The sequence below is a fragment of the Protopterus annectens genome, chromosome 14.part0, assembly GCF_019279795.1.
Source record: "Protopterus annectens isolate FY-2018-M chromosome 14.part0, PAN1.0, whole genome shotgun sequence".
NCBI classification, from domain to species: domain Eukaryota; kingdom Metazoa; phylum Chordata; order Ceratodontiformes; family Protopteridae; genus Protopterus; species Protopterus annectens.
In genome coordinates, this window is record NC_056748.1 from 418854620 (window position 1) to 418870848 (window position 16229).

General features: G+C 43.1%; 1 protein-coding gene across 1 annotated transcript in view; it reads right to left on the reverse strand.

Annotated features, from left to right (window-relative positions):
- Nucleotides 1–16229, reverse strand: part of EDRF1 (erythroid differentiation regulatory factor 1) — a 1512804-nt gene that overhangs the window by 403279 nt on the left and 1093296 nt on the right. The window lies entirely within an intron of this gene.

Consider the following 16229-nt stretch of genomic DNA (forward strand, 5'->3'; position numbering starts at 1 on the left):
TCATTAGTCAGTTTTATTTTTCTTCCTTATTTGTCGAGAATGTCTTCCTTTCTTTCTTTTTTTGTTTCCTTCTAAAAAAACAGATCCTCAGACTGCTGAGTACTTGCATCCACAATTCCACACTTCTCAGGGACATCACCGTGTTTCACAGGGGTTGAATGTTCTTAGTAGTAGTGAATATAGCAACACAGATAAAAGAACTGGAAGTGGGATCTCTAGAAAAAGGAGTAAATTACACAGAAAAAAATGGGAATTGTGGGAACAATGCATACAGCATAGTGTTTTGGAGGAAGAATGAGGTTTAATGGAAGGTAGGAATTGAATGAGCTATGTCATGTTCAACTGATAATGGCTATATAGAAGATTACATATGATGTATGTTTGCAAATGAAAATATGTCCATAGGGCTCGTTTTCAATTACATAAATGTACAATTGCCTAGGTCACAAGTGATAATTCAATAAAGATGTTTCTTGTTTAAAAACAAAAAAAATCATTCTCTCTCTCTCTCTAAGGACAACCTTAACAAAGATTTCATAGTGTAATCTCAGTGCCCCATGCACTACATTAACTACATTTTCAGAGCAAGTTTATACAGGTAGAGTCACTGACACGATAACTGAGGTGATTTAGTCTTGTAAAGAATATTAGACTGGGATAAAGTGTCTGAACATAACAAGAGCATTCCTAGACAACTAAACTAACACCCAACTCTTTGCTTAGATCCTACCTGTGTATTGGGCTGAACACGACTGAAATGTACAGGTGTAACAGGTCATAGACTAACAGTCTACGGAACTGCTGGGAAATCATAGGTAATTGCGGCCAAATAACTGGTGGCAACAGCAGTACTAGTAATATGGTTGATCACTCCTAATGTAGCATTCAAGCAGCAATAAAAATGCTATCTGTAAAAGTAATGGATTTGGCATTCTGGCTAACATTAAATAACCATACCTGTATACCTCATTTACCTCCAACCAACCTGGCCACACAGTCTAAACATTTCTCCATAACCTGAAACAGTGAAATACAATGCCATTTCTCTACTTATGAAGGATCCAGGCAGAGTGTTTGCTTTATTTAACTACTCTATGTACAGATCTCCCTCTCACTTGCTCTGTGTGTGTGTGTGTGTGTGTGTGTGTGTGTGTGTGTGTGTGTGTGTATATAAACACACACATGCATATATATATATATATATATATATATATATATATATACATACACACACACACACACATATATATAATATATATATATATATATATATATATACACACACACACACATATATATATATATATATATATATATACATGCACACACACACGTGTATGTATGTATGCATCTATCTATATTTATTTAGTGGGGTAATGTGCTGATCAAAATTGACCAACTTCAGACAATGCCCAAGTGAATTCCAACATATGGAACAAGAGAAAGCAAGCATAGATACAACATAAATTCATATTGCAAATTTAACAGCAATTACAGTACATGGACAGTAAGATGCCATGTTGTTACACCATTTGTACAATGATTCATACATATTTTAATTACAGTACGCTGATAAGCTAAATGAACTCCGTGACTTGTATGAGTGGAGCTGAGATTAAGAAAGGAATAAGAGCAGAGAAAAAGATGAGATAGTGATAGTAAATTAGGTGATATATGCAGTAGGGAGACAGAAGCATTTGGCTTGATTGAAGAAGTGTTTTTTAGTTACATTCTGAATAAAGAGGTATGTGTTGATTTCTTTTAGGCCATGGGGAAAGACTGCAAAAGAGTGGGCGTCTGTGAGAAGGCATGTGCAGTAGACTGAAGTTTGACTGTAGGATTAATGAATGCAAGTGTGGATTGTGAGTGGTGTCTCAGGTTGTATATGGAATACTTTTTATGAAGTTTTGCTGGTAGGGTAAATATCTGGAATTGAGCAATTTGTATAGTTATGATCCTGTTAGTAAAGCTGGCTCTGTTTTATGGGTAGGTATTTAACTTTTTTAGGGTGAGGCAGTGGTGTTAAGTGTGAAGTTGAGTTTATGATGAATTGATATATTGCTAGGAGATGATCTGGATGAAGATAGTATTCTTCCTGTAAGTTTCTGTGAGGCCATTTTTTGCTTGGGCTAAAGGAAAGTTTCTCTGTTGATCAGTGGCAGTGAAAAACATTGAGCAGCCTGCCTGCCCTTGTGGGAGTGGTTACTGACTTGAAACTGTAGTTTTATTGGCCATTCTGGGTCAATTCCAAAACTCCTTCATCTTCCTCTCTTAAAACCCTGTTTTGCGCGTTTTTGAGCATAGCGCAACAATGGGCAGCGCCGCCTAATTGGGTTTAAAGTATTCCTGGCTCCACAAAGTCTGCTCTTCACTTTTTCCCTTAGAACTGCTCTATCTCTCAATTTAAACACCATATTCTCATTCTAAGGCCCTTCACTGGTCCAATTAAGTAATCCTACAAGTTAGCACTATTAAACCATAAGCACTACTTACTCTTATACTCTCTACGATTACCCTGTCCTCTATTGGTCCGTCTTAAATTCAGTTTCCCTATTACTCTAGCATGTCCAAAGGTCAGTCAATGGTTTCCTCTCCAGTCCAGCTGGTGAATCTGGGAATTTTGAGGCAATGTTACAACTGTCTCATGTACACGGACAACCCTCTCCTCCTCCAAACAGGTTCAAATATATGTGAGAGATGCAACTATTTAGCCAAACTGGAGGCTGAGCTCTCTCATCTCAAAACTGGTGTAACCAGTCAGGAGGAGAAGGTAACCTCACACAACACAATTCCAGTATCACATAGTTCCCACCACATTAGCGAACCAAACACATAAATACACAAAAACATACTCGGAGGCTCTAAATAAAAATCTACCTAAGCAACAGAGACCTCCAAAGCAGACATCCAAGCAAACGCTACCTCAAAACAAAACACACACAACACATAACCCACAAAGTCAGTGTGCCAAGCAGCCACAGCCCTTAAGGCTGAATAACACACCTGATACTCTTGTTATAGGTGACTCTATTGTCAGACACACTGACGTCCCGCTCACCAGGCTGAATAAAGAGGTCACAGTTAGCTGCCTGTCGGGTGCTAGGATCTGACACAACGCAAGCACTCAGGTCACTCCAAAGAAAATAGAAATATGACTCAGTCATTGTACATGCTGGTGTGAATGACCCGAGACGTACCTCCCTGGACTACATGAAAAGAGACATAGAGGAGCTCTCTGATCATGTAGCCCAGGCTGGTATGACCCTGACCTTGAGCAGCATCTTACCCTCACCTAGAATGATGCCACAGTACAAAGACAAAATGATCGATTTTAACAATTGGCTAAAATTTTGGTGTCATTCAAAGGGGATCCAGTGTCTGTCAGCCTGGGATGACATGCTCGACAAGCCACGTTGCTTCGCTAGGGACGGCTTGCAACTGTCACCACTGGGCTTTCGGATATTGGCAAAGGCTCTTGCCACCCCATAGTGCCTTTTTAGGCAAGGCTCAAAAGTCAAACCCACCCCATAGACAGCACAAGGAACAAGAAACTAAGGGTAATGCTGCTAAACGCCAGAAGTCTTAACCTCAAGATGCACGCACTCAAGCTCTCCTCAGTATGGAGAACATTGATATCTGTGCAGTGACAGAAACCTGGTTCAAGGCTCCAGAGAGCACCCTAGCACTACCAGGCTATACCTCATATCATGCTTTTCGCCCCAAAACCCAGACCGAACCACAAAAGGAGGGGAGTTTCCATATTTATCAAGGATATCCACACCTCCAGGTTAGTGGCATTGCACGGCATCGGAGACCATCCATGTGAAACTAACAGTGGGCAAGACTGCTTTTCAGTTTATAGCATCCTACAGACCACCCTCTCAAAGTCAGGAATCCCATTCGGCTTTCCTGAAAACATTGGAGAACATGAAGATCTCTCCGAACACCATTATACTGGGTGACTTCAACTACCCAAACATTGACTGGAAGCACTACTCAAGCCCCAGCACCTTAGCCCAAAGATTCCTGGAAATTATAAACTCAAATGCTATGGAACAACTAGTCACCACTCCCACAAGAGGGGACAACATACTAGACCTGATCATTACCAACATGGGGACTCTTATGCTCCACACCAGAAGTATATCCCTCATTGGTAAGATCAGACCATAAATTAATTTCACTGGATGTCCACATCCAGACCCCACCCCCAGCCCAGAAAACCACAGTGAAAAACTTCTCAAAAGCAAACTTCTCACTTCTCAAAACCGAAGTGGAATCCTTCAAGGCCCCAGGGCCAGTGGAAACTACAGCCCAAACTGCAGAATCCTTTATAAATGCATTCTACAGACATCTCCAGGAATGCATGGATCATGCTATCCCAAACAAAACCAAGACCCAATCATCCAAAGGCAGGTGTCCAGTCTGGTGGACCCCTGCCATAAATAAACTGTACAACAGAAGGAGGAAGCTACTACATGATAGAGCAAAATCCCTAATAGGGAAGGCATCTCTGATCAGTACTAGCAAAAAATTACGATCCCTCATAAAATCCTCCAAGGCCAGCTTTGAGAGAAAAATTGCAGAGGACACCAAAGACAATCATAAGGCTTTTTTCAGTTATGTTAGAAACCTGGGATGCAACTCCCAGACTTGTTCCGAGTTGATTCTAAACGACAAAAAAATACACTGAACCCACAGACATCGCCAATACCCTGGCAGACAGGTTCAGTGCAAACTTCTCCACCCCCCCCCAAAAGAGCAAGTATCTATCCCGGCAGAGGGCTGCCTCCCAAACATCTCAGATGCTCAGGTGAAGGCTGCCCTCTCCAAAGCAAAAAACACTGCTTCCATGGGACCAGAAGGCCCCAGGTTAAGGCCCTACATGAACTACAAGAGGAACTAATCCCTCAAATAAAACAGCTATACAATCTCAGCCTCACTACAGGATATGTGCCCACAGAATGGCGTACAGCAACAGTGGTCCCACTCCACAAAGGTGGAGCCTCTATGGACCCTGGAAACTATCGCCCCATAAGCCTGACTAGCTTAGTCTGCAAGGCTATGGACAGGATCCTCATGGAGCTCATAAACAAAGACATTGGGGACCTACAGACACTAGATCCTACCCAGTTCTGCTTTGTCAAGGGCAGACCCTGCCTTTTGAACCTGCTTGACTTCTTTGAAACAGTCACCAAAGCCATAGATGAAGGGAAGGTAGTCCACACAGCCAATCTGGACCTTGCAAAGGCATTTAACACAATACCCCACTCGGGCATCATAGATAAGCTATCCAGCTTAAATATAAACCCCTATGTCACAAGATGGGTCGCAAACTGGCTCAAAGACAAAACCCACAGAGTGAGAGTTGCTGGAGCCATGTCAGACTCGAAACCGGTCACAAGTGGCGTCCCACAGGGTTCTGTTCTGGGACCACTCTTGTTCGGTATATACTTTTCCGAGGTACAGGCAAACGTGGGAGGACTATGGCTCACCAAGTTCGCAGACGACTGCAAACTGGGCGCCATAATCAACTCTCCAGCTGACACAAACATCCTTCAAAAAGGTCTCACTGAGACAGATAACTGGTGCCAGCACCATGGTTTAAAGCTAAATGCCAAAAAATGTATAGTCATACCCTTTGGCAAAAACAATGTGCCCACAAATTACCACATAGGCAGAAACCCATTAAGTACAGAGAAAGTTATTAGGGACCTGGGGACCCAAGTTGATAGCAATCTCTCCTTTGAAAACCACATTGCCAAAGTGGTTAGAAAGACCTTCTACATAGCCCACCTCATTACGAAGGGTTTCACATCTAGATCAAGAGAGGTAATCGTGCCCCTTTATTCATCCCTCATCAGGCCCATCATAGAATACAATGCCCCTTTTGGGATGTACCTTACCCGACATCTGCAGCAATTAGAAAGACCCCAAAAGCATCTCACCAAGAGGATCAATGGTCTCAAACAGATGCCATATACTGCTCGGTTAAAAAAACTCCAGCTCTACTCAGTTGCATACAGCCTACTTCGAGGCGATCTATGCCTGACATACAAAGCTATGTCAAATCCAGAATTAATGGACATGCTCCACCTCAGTAAATCTAAATCCCTTAGAGCCACACGCTCGAGGGACTTGAACCTCAGCACAGAAATAAATAGAACTTGCTGGAGGGACAGGTTCATAACCCAGAGGCTCCCTTCGCTCTGGAATAGAATTCCAGTTCATGTAAGGCACAGCACCTCACTGAATCTCTTCAAGAAGAATCTCGATAGGTGGATGGGGGATCGTAAGTTTGTCCCAGGGATTACTCCCGTGTCACTATTAGACAGAGGCACAGTAAACTAAACCTTAAAAAGGGCACAGTATACTGAAATCAAGGGGTGGCGTAAGCCATACAGAATCGGGCTAGGCTTATAATTGCCCCAGGGCAGATAGCCTAGTATGAACCTATGAACCTAAGAAGCACGGATGGGAAGTCTGTATTCCAGTTGAGAAAAAAGAACTCCTATCCCATAAAGCTGCTCAAGCTGATTGAGAAAGGAAAGGGGAGATTTTTGGGCCCAGAAGTAGGAGGAGTTTATTTCTGTTCTGACCGTGTCTATGTGGAAATGGAAGTTTACTGCTAGATTGAGCCACAGTCCTAAGTATATGAAAGTAGTGGCTGTATCTACACTGTGGTTGTGTAGGTCTGAGGTAGCTATACACCTGGGTGCTTGTTTAATTTTTGAGGAGCTCCAAAAAGTATAGTTTTGAACTTGGAAGGGTCAAGCATACATTTGTGGTTCATTAATCATTGGTGGAGCTCTTGTAAACTTGACTGAGGACAGGAGTGAATGGCAGAATGTGGTTGACATGACTGTATATGACCATGTCATTCACAGAGACTATGAGTGGGAGAGATTGTGGTAGTCTAGAGGGAGCCTGAATATGGAAAAAAGTAGGTGGGCCAGAATGGATCCTTGTGACACTTTTTCGGCAATAAGAGTGGTCCCTGACAGGGATAATCCTATTTGTATTTTGAAGTTTGCAAAACAAGGTGTGGTGACAGGGGTGACTCTGATTTCACTTTGTTTAGTAGCAAAAGTGTTCAATAAGATCAAATGCCTTTGTGACGACTACAAATATGGCATTTGTAAGAAGGCCCTTATTGGTGTTTAGTAGGATGTCATTGGTTAAGGACAATGGGTTGTCACAGTACTTCATCCAAGCCAGAAACCATGCTGTTTGAGGGAAAGGCGGCAGCATAGCTAAATATACTGAGAGAGAGGAGTGCAGATTTTTTTTAATACTGGACAGAAGTGGGAAGCATCTTCTGGGTTGGATTGCTTTGGTGGAGCTGTAATAAGAATGCTTTCCAAATGAGTGTCATAGTGTTTTTTTGTGAGGCAGACATTCAATATATGGATGATAGGAAGTGTGATGCAGTATCTGCAATGATATAAGAACTAAGGGTACAGGTTGCTGTCCCGGTGGGGGGGAGGTTGTAGAGGAGAGATGTCTTCAGATTTTATGCATTTGAAGTAAAAGGGGGAGTGAACATGTAGTAGAAGAGGAGGTGAATGGAGTTGAGGAGTTCACTGATGGTCAGTTAAATTCTTTTAAGAAGCCCTCCAGGGAGTGTTTTGTTTACCATGTTAAATGAGATTTGTCAAGAAGGTGCTGGGGAAGTTTTCACCTTGTTAGAAGATTATCTTCTTTCCTAAATCGTTTTAAAGAATGTAAGAGAGACATTTATTTGTTTTTTTTTTTTGAGTTTGCACTGTGCCTTTGGATGGCTTATTTGGCTAGATTGTTTAATGTTACAAAGGAGGCATGGTTTTATTTCCATGTGTACCAAGCTTCATCTCTTAGACTGAGAAGATGCATTAGTTTGGTGGAAAACCATACAGTTTTGGTAGGTCTGTATAGTCTTTGAATAAGTGGAAGCATATGTCCTGCAGCCGGAGAAGAAATTAATTAAACTTGAGGTTGCTGAGTTTGGGTCATCTAGTGACAATATCATCATCATCTTCTTTCGGCTGTTCCCGTTAGGGGTCGCCACAGCGGATCACCTGTTTCCATTTCTTCCTGTCCTCTGCATCTTGCTCTGTCACACCAACCACCTGCATGTCCTCTCTCACCACATCCATAAACCTTATCTTAGGCCTTCCTCTTTTCCTGTTACCTGGTAGCTTCATCCTTAGCATCTTTTTCCCCAATATATTCACCATCCCTCCTCAGCACATGTCCAAACCAACGTAATCTTGCCTCTCTGGCTTTGTCTCCAAACCTTCCAACCTGGGCTGACCCTCTAATATACTTATTCCTAATCCTGTCCACCCTCGTCACACCCAGTGCAAATCTTAACATCTTTAACTCTGCCACATCCAGCTCAAGCTCCTGCCTTTTTGTCAATGCCACTGTCTCCAACCCATATAACATAGCTGGTCTCACTACCCTCTTGTAGACTTTCCCTTTCTCTCTTACAGGTACTAGTCTGTCACAAATCACTCCTGACATTCTTCTCCACCCACTCCATCCTGCCTGTACTCTCTCCTTCACCTCTCTTCCACACTCACCGTTACTCTGAACTATTGACCCCAAGTATTTAAACTCAACCACCTTCGCCATCTCTACTCCTTGCATCCTCACCATTCTTCTATCCTCCCTCTCATTCACACACAAATATTTTGTCTTGGTCCTGCTGACCTTCATTCCTCTTCTCTCTAGAGCATATCTCCACTCTCCAGGGTCTCCTCCATTGGTTCCCTACTCTCACTACAGATCACAATGTCATCTGCAAACATCATAGTCCATGGGGACTCCTGTGTGATCTCGTCCGTCAACCTGTCCATCATCACTGCAAAGAAGAAAGGGCTCTGAGCTGATCCTTGATGTAACCCCACCTCCACCTTAAATGCATCCGTCACTCCCACCGCAGACCTCACTGCTGTCACACTACCCTCGTACTAGTGACAGTATAGGATTCTTAATCTGGGAGTCAAAGTTTTTGAGCCTGTAAATGTCAATTATAGTGTCTAAAGGATTTCAGGATTGATGGTAGTTTTATATATTACTTGACTGTGAAAGTGTCTGCAATGGTTGCCCACAGACAATGGGTGAATGCTTATTTTAGAGATGGAATTTGATGTCAGTAATAAGGAGGTCCAGGGTAGAGTGTTTATAGGATTTGAGGTTAAGCCTGTTGGATTACGCTTTAATACTGAGTACACATCCAAAAGTAGTATGTAACAGTCTTTTTAATGTAAACAGATAGTCTATTACTTTTTGAAATTGTGTGGAGCTCTTAATTCTAATTTTCCATAGTATGAAAGCCCTAACTCCTTGGATGACTCTGTTAAATTGAAGCTCGCAAAAATAGTTGTACCATCCAATAAGGTTTCTCTTCCCATTTAATCATTCTATGTTAGATCCCCCAAGCAGGTTTTCAGTTGCACAAAATAAATCATATTCATTCATTTTTCTGTGTCACTGTCCATGTGTTTGTATATAAAATTTCTAAAATACTTAAGGATGTTATTTATGCAGTTGGAGTCTGAAGGATTGTGGATTTTATAATGCAAATAGTTACCAAGCATTATCCACATTTTGTTTGTAAATTTAAAGATGTGCTCAGTTATTTTTAATTTCTTGTCATCAATCAACTCTACATGAAGATCTTTCCAACTGACATTGTATAAGTCCTCTGTCCAATACAGAACAGTCTTAAATATCGATGCTTGGGCATAAGCTTTAATATCAGAGAGTTTTATTCCTCCTTTTTTCCAGGGTCTAATGTAGTGCTTACACACATCTCGTTTTTTCGGTAACCATAGAAAAGTTAATAGTCACTTTATAATGAGGTTCACTTGCTCTTAACGGCAAATCTGTGTGTTACAGTTGATTTTGGGACCAAGACCATATTTATAACATAGTCTGCCTTTAATGGTTAAGAATATGTTATTCAGTTTGATTATTAGCATGATTGCTTATATTATAATGAATAATTCCACTATCCTCTAAATTGGGTTTAAAAAATATCCCTGAATACGTTAACACAGAGTATTTTTTTAATTAAACAGGTATGGGCTCTTACTATATTGTAATGTACTTAAAATTAATGTTTTAGTTTATTTTAGTCTATTGACGACATTTGCGCAGCAGCAACACGGTCCAAGGCTCATACCTTTGTCTCACATTACAAACTGGACATCATATCGAGAAATCTGGCCTCCTTTGGTTTGGCAGTGTTCTGGAATATCCTTCCATAAGGGCCACCCAAGGGCTACATAGCTGGGAACTCTCTCTCACTGGTAAGGAAGAATGAAAAGGACATCAGATTTTTATTATGTACTCACCATAACTAGGCATCTGTGTTGTCCATTTTCATTCTCTCTCACCTTCCCTCCGATCCCTCCCTCATCCATTTCCCTTCTGGTACGACCTACTAGAACGGTTTTGGAACCTGCAGTTCCAGGTTTGAGCTCTTTTTATAGCAATCTGTACCTGTATCTGTTTAGCTATGGAGATATTTGGCAGCAAACTCTATCTGAGGCAATAGGGATGGACTACAGCATTACAGGTGGAGGAAGGAGCTCGAGAGTTGGATCAAAAGTCTAGGAAATGCGGCCAAATCAGATCCAAGAATTAGATCAGAGACCCATTTGTGAGGAAGAATGAAAAGGACAACATCAGATCAAACAGTTTAAGCATTACCCGCCTGTCATGCTCAGCACCCTTTAGACTGGAGAGTACAGTTTTGTACCTACCATAAATGTAGATGTTAGAGTGCTAATACAGCTGCAGTAATCACATATGGGTTCTCTGCCGTCAGGCGGGTCCTCGGTCGGCCGAATTCCAAAGTCTTGGTCCGGCGTCAGTTGTTGTCGCCTTCTTCCCTGACATCAGTGCGACAGGGGTATACAAGTCACAGCCGACGCCATATTCTTCAGTCTTTCTTGCCCCAGATGTCAGGTGCCCCCAAAAGGAAGGCAATACATAAATTATATAGCTATATGTATATATCTATATATATAAATATATTCCAGCAATGCAATGTTATCAAAAAAGAGAAGTTGCAAGCAAATACACCATAGGAGGATAACCCAAAATAGGATGTATGAGGAGGAGTTAGCCACTAATCCTGTACCTAGAGGGGATGGAGGGAGGGAAACCTGTACTGCAGCTGTATTAGCACTCGAACATCTACATTTATGGTAGGTACAAAACTGTACTATGTTCATCGTGCATACAGCTGCAGTAATCACATATGGGTAGAATCCCAAAGCTACGCACAGGGTGGTAGGCACTAGGTGGAACTGGGATGAGCCAGAATGCCCTGCAACACAGCAGTGGCAAAGCCTGCTCTAGTTTTGGAATATAAAGGCAGGTGGTAGTGTCTTGTGAAGGTATGTACAGAACTCCAAGTGGCTGCCTCCAAAATATCTTTGGTAGGAACTCCTCTGAGGAAGGCTGTAGAGGTAGCTGTGGCCCTGGTGGAGTGTGGTCTGATGCCTACAGGGACAGGTTTCCCATGGTAGGAGTAACAGAATTGTATGCAGTGGCCTATCCATTTTGAAATTGTCTGTTTGGTAACAGGCTTTATTGAGCTCCTACAGCATAGGACACAAAAAGTTGTTCAGATTTCCTGAAAGGCTTTGTTCTGTCCAAATAATAACGAAGCTGTCTATGGATGTCTAAGGAATGTAGCAACCTCTCCCCTTTGTTTTGAGGGTTGGGGTAGAAGGTAGGTAGGTGTATGGCTTGATTTAAAGCTACCCTGGATATCACTTTAGGCATAAATAATGGGTTGGTTGTAAGGGAGACCCTGTCCTGATGGAAGATGAGGAAGAGCTGTACAGCCATGAGGGCTTGTAGTTCTGAAACCCTACGAGCTGAGGTAATGGCCAAAAGGAAAGCTGTTTTCCAGGACAAATATTGCAAATCTGTTGAGGCAGCTGGCTCAAAGGGAGGCAATGTTAATTTTTCTAGAATGTAATTAAGATCCCAGGCTGGCACTGGTTGTTTCCTTGGGGGTCTTATATTCTTAGCCCCTCTGAGGAATGGTCTTAAAAGTGGGTGAGAGAATAAAGGTGGATCCGTGTTGAATTCTGCAGAAATGGCTGAGGCATGGATTTTTATGGAGGAAAATGAAAGCCCACTGTTCAGCAGCTCAGCTAGATACTGTAATACCCGAGGCAAATTTAGTTTTCTAGGGTCCTGGCCTTTTTTCTCATTCCAAGAGCAAAACCATTTCCATTTTGCGGAGTAAGTCTTCCTAGTAGATGGTCTCCTGGCCTCCAGAATGACATCCTGCACCTCTTTGGTGAGTAGGGTCTGTTGTGGTGTTAAGGGATTTTCCATGCAGCGAGATTGAGTGTTTTCAGCTGACCGTGAAGAGTTTTGTAGCTGTGCTGAGTCAGCAGAAGAGGCATTAGAGGTAGCGGCCAGGGAGGAGTATGTGTTAGGCTCCTTAGGAGTGGGTACCAGTGTTGTCTTGGTCAGTCTGGAGCAATCAGTATCATCTTCGGCCTGTCTGCTCTTGCTTTCAAGAGTACCTTGGGTAGAAGAGGCAGAGGTGGGAAAGCGTACACTGTCCATCCTGTCTAACTGAATGAAAGGGCGTCCACTCTCCAGGTCTTTGGGTGAAAGGTCCTTGAACAAAACTTTTCCAGTTGATGATTCTTGTGGGAGGCGAAGAGATCTATGTCTGGCCTTCCCCACGCTTGGATTATCTTTGTAAACACCTGTGGATGCAACTTCCATTCGTGTGGATCTGTCATATTTCTGCTTAGATTGTCTGCCAACGTGTTTTCCAAACCTGGCAAGTACTGTGCTTGAAGTTCGATTTGCCATTCCAGAGCCAAGTTCCAAAGTGTCATGGCTAGTCTGCACAGGGGGTATGAATGTGTTCCTCCTTGTTTGTTTATGTACCATATTACTGTGGTGTTGTCTGTTCTTATAAGTAATTGTCCTGGATGCAAGAGATCCTTGAAAGCTGTAATTGCATTTATCACTGCTAGCATTTCTTTTTGATTGATGTGAAGGTGCTTTTCCTTTTGGGACCATTTGCCCTGAATGCACCTGTCTGTCATGTGCGCCCCCCAGGCGTAATCTGAGGCATCTGTTGTGATGACTTGATTTGCTTGAGGCTTGCAGAATGGGAGGCCTTTGTTTGTTTGGCATGCTTGGGCCCACCATAGAAATTCCTTTTGCAAACAGGGAATTATTGGTATTATTGTTTCCAAGCTGTGGCTGTGTTGAGACCATAGGTTTTTTAGGTACCACTGAAGTTTCCTCATATGCAACTTTGCACATGGGATTAAAATAATTCAAAATGCCATGAAGCCCAGAGCCTGCAGGATTTTCCTTGCAGTAAGCCTGGTACAATTTGCTAGTGTTGAAGTACTGAGTTAGTTGCCCTTGTTTTTCTGGCGTAAGATAGGCCATCTGGGTGTTTGTGTCCAAGTTGGCACCCAGGAAAGTTATTTTCTGAGATGGTGTTAGTCTGGATTTCTCTCTGTTGATTGTGTATCCCAGAGAATTCAGTAAACGTGTTGCATAAGCCAGATGTTCCAGTAGTGTGTGCTTGCTGTCCGCTTGGATCAGGCAGTCGTCCAAATAAGGGTAAATTTGTATCCCTTGTAGTCTGCAGTATGCAATTACTGATGCCAGGCATTCCGTGAATACTCTGTGCGCAGTAAATAAGCCAAAGGGCAGTGCAGAGAATTGATAGTGGATTGAACCTGCAAGAAAATCGAAGGTATCTTCTGCAGCTTTGTCTGATTGGGACATGCAGGTATGCCTCCTTGAGGTCCAATGCTACCAGCCAAAACTCCTTGCCCAGCATGGGAAGAAGCTGCTGTAATGTGAGCATCTTGAATTTTGGTACGAGTAGAAATGTATTTAGGATGGATAAGTCCAAAATGGGTCTCCAGTCGGTTCCTTTTCTTGGCACCAGAAAAAGTCTGGAATAAAAACCTTGACCTTGTTCGTAAGTAGGAACCTCTTGAATAGCTTTCATTTCCATGAGTTTTGAAATTTGTATTTGCACCTCTGCCCTTTGATTATGTGGCAGGTTTGGCATGCCTCTCATTTTTGGAAGTGTGAAAATGAAATCTGTAGCCTCGGTTTATAATGTCCAGGATCCATTTGTCTGTTGTGATAATATGCCAATTTCTTGTAAATAGTGGCAGCTTTCCTCCCAGGGGAGCTGCCAGCTGGGAGTTGCTGGGCAGAAAAAGAAGGAAGTCATTGGGTTTGCTTTCTGTATTGTTGTGCACTGTCTCCGCCACCTCTTGGGGCTGGAGTTTGCCATTGTCTGCCTCTATATGATCCTTGAGATTGTCCTCTGCCCCTTGTGCACCTGTATCTACCTCTTTGGGGCTTGTCCGTGGCTGGAAAGGACCAGTTTTTTGATGGCCAATTTCTGCTAAAACGTGGTGGCTGTACCTGTAGAAAGGCCTTGACAGTTTGCATAGATTTAGCTTTTTCTTCCATTTTTCGTAGTATCTCCTCAGCATTAGTGCCAAATAACACATCCTTTTGTAAGGGAGTATCTAGCAGTTTAGCTTTAACATGATCAGGCAAGCTTTGTTCCCTAAGCCAGGCATGTCTACGAATAACTGATCCTGTAATAGCAGCTCTACTTGAGGCCTCTAAGGCATCATATGCACATTGCAAGGTGTGTTTACCCAGTTGTTCTGCACTATGCATCATATCCTGCAATTCCTTCAAATCTGGTTGTTCAGGCGGAGACATTTTGTTTCTTAATTGTGATAACAGAAACTGCTGATATTTAAGCATATGGAACTGACAATTTAAGGCTCTCGTGGCCAGGGTGGCCGAGGTGTATACCTTTTTTCCCCCACCTTTCTAAGGATCTAGATTCTCTTTCGGAAGGTAGTGGATTCTTGGCAGTAGAGGCCTTCATTCCCTTGGGGCCTTGAGAAATGGTTTCAGGGTCAGCATTATGGCTTTTATAAAAAAACTGGTGAGAATTAGGAACTCTGTAGTACCTATCAGGTTTGACTGGGGCAGGAGGCAGGGAATCCGGATTAAGACAAGCCTCCGAGAAAACATCATCAAGTATGTCCAGGACCGGAGGTATAGCCAGAGGTCTGTGTTGAGGTAACAAAAGAAATTCCCTAAGCCTTTTCTTGGAATCAGAAAAGTCTTGGCCTTCCCAATGGAAGTGCTCCCTCAAGGTGTGCAAGGTTTCCCCAAAGGAAAAATCCTCTGGGGGAGATACAGAAGGAATGGACTGTTCTGCATCCGAATCTTCATAAGGGGAGTACGAGTGTTCCTCTACGTCAGAATGTTCTGAGACAATGGAGCCCTGTTCAGAGGAGGGGGAATCTTCCTCCACTCTGGGTCTCCTGTCTGGAGGGGGCTGGGAGCCCCTGATAAGGGTAATTAAATCCTCAGCCATTTTAAGCATCTGCTTTTTAGGCATGGGGCCTGAGGATGGGCCCTGTGCAACAGGCCTCTTGGGATGCATGGCTGATTTGGACTTAGTAAAGGCCTTAATGGAAAAGGAAGAAGAGGGTCTAAATACACCCTGGGTGGTAGTGGACCTATCCCAGTTAGGAGGTTGAACACTAACAGTGGCTTCGGTGGCTGTAGTCTGAGTAAGGGCCGAGGTACCTGCGGTCTCGGGTACAGAAGACACCGCCAAGGAAGTGTCGTTGGTAGTCAGGGACTGCATAGGCGTCTCGCTGAGAACCGGACCACGTGTAGCCGGTTTTGACGTGGTGTCGGTGGAGACCGAGGACCTCACGTGTCGGTCTTTGTCCTTGCGTTTTTGGACAAAACGGTAGTCGGAGTATCCGATGACATTTTATAATCAAAGGCTTTACCAAAATAATGTTGGGCGAACTCCGCCCGACACTTAATAGTGCGTTTATTGAAAGTCAAACAGAAGCGACAGCCCGAGACGTCGTGGTCTGGGCCTAAACAAGGTATGCAGAGGGAATGGAAATCCTTATGTGGTATTTGCTTCCCACAAGAAATACAATTGTTAACTTTGACATCGGTCTGAGGCAAGAAAAGTTTCCCCAACGGGGTACTTAGCTTTAAAGAAGACTTCGGTTTCCAATTTTTCGTAAATTCAGGAGCTGGCCGACCGGCACTTGCGAACTGCTTCTGCTTCAGGCACCGTGCGGCAAAAAAGACTGAAGAATATGGCGTCGGCTGTGACTTATATACCCCTGTCGCACTGACGTCAGGGAAGAAGGCGACAACAA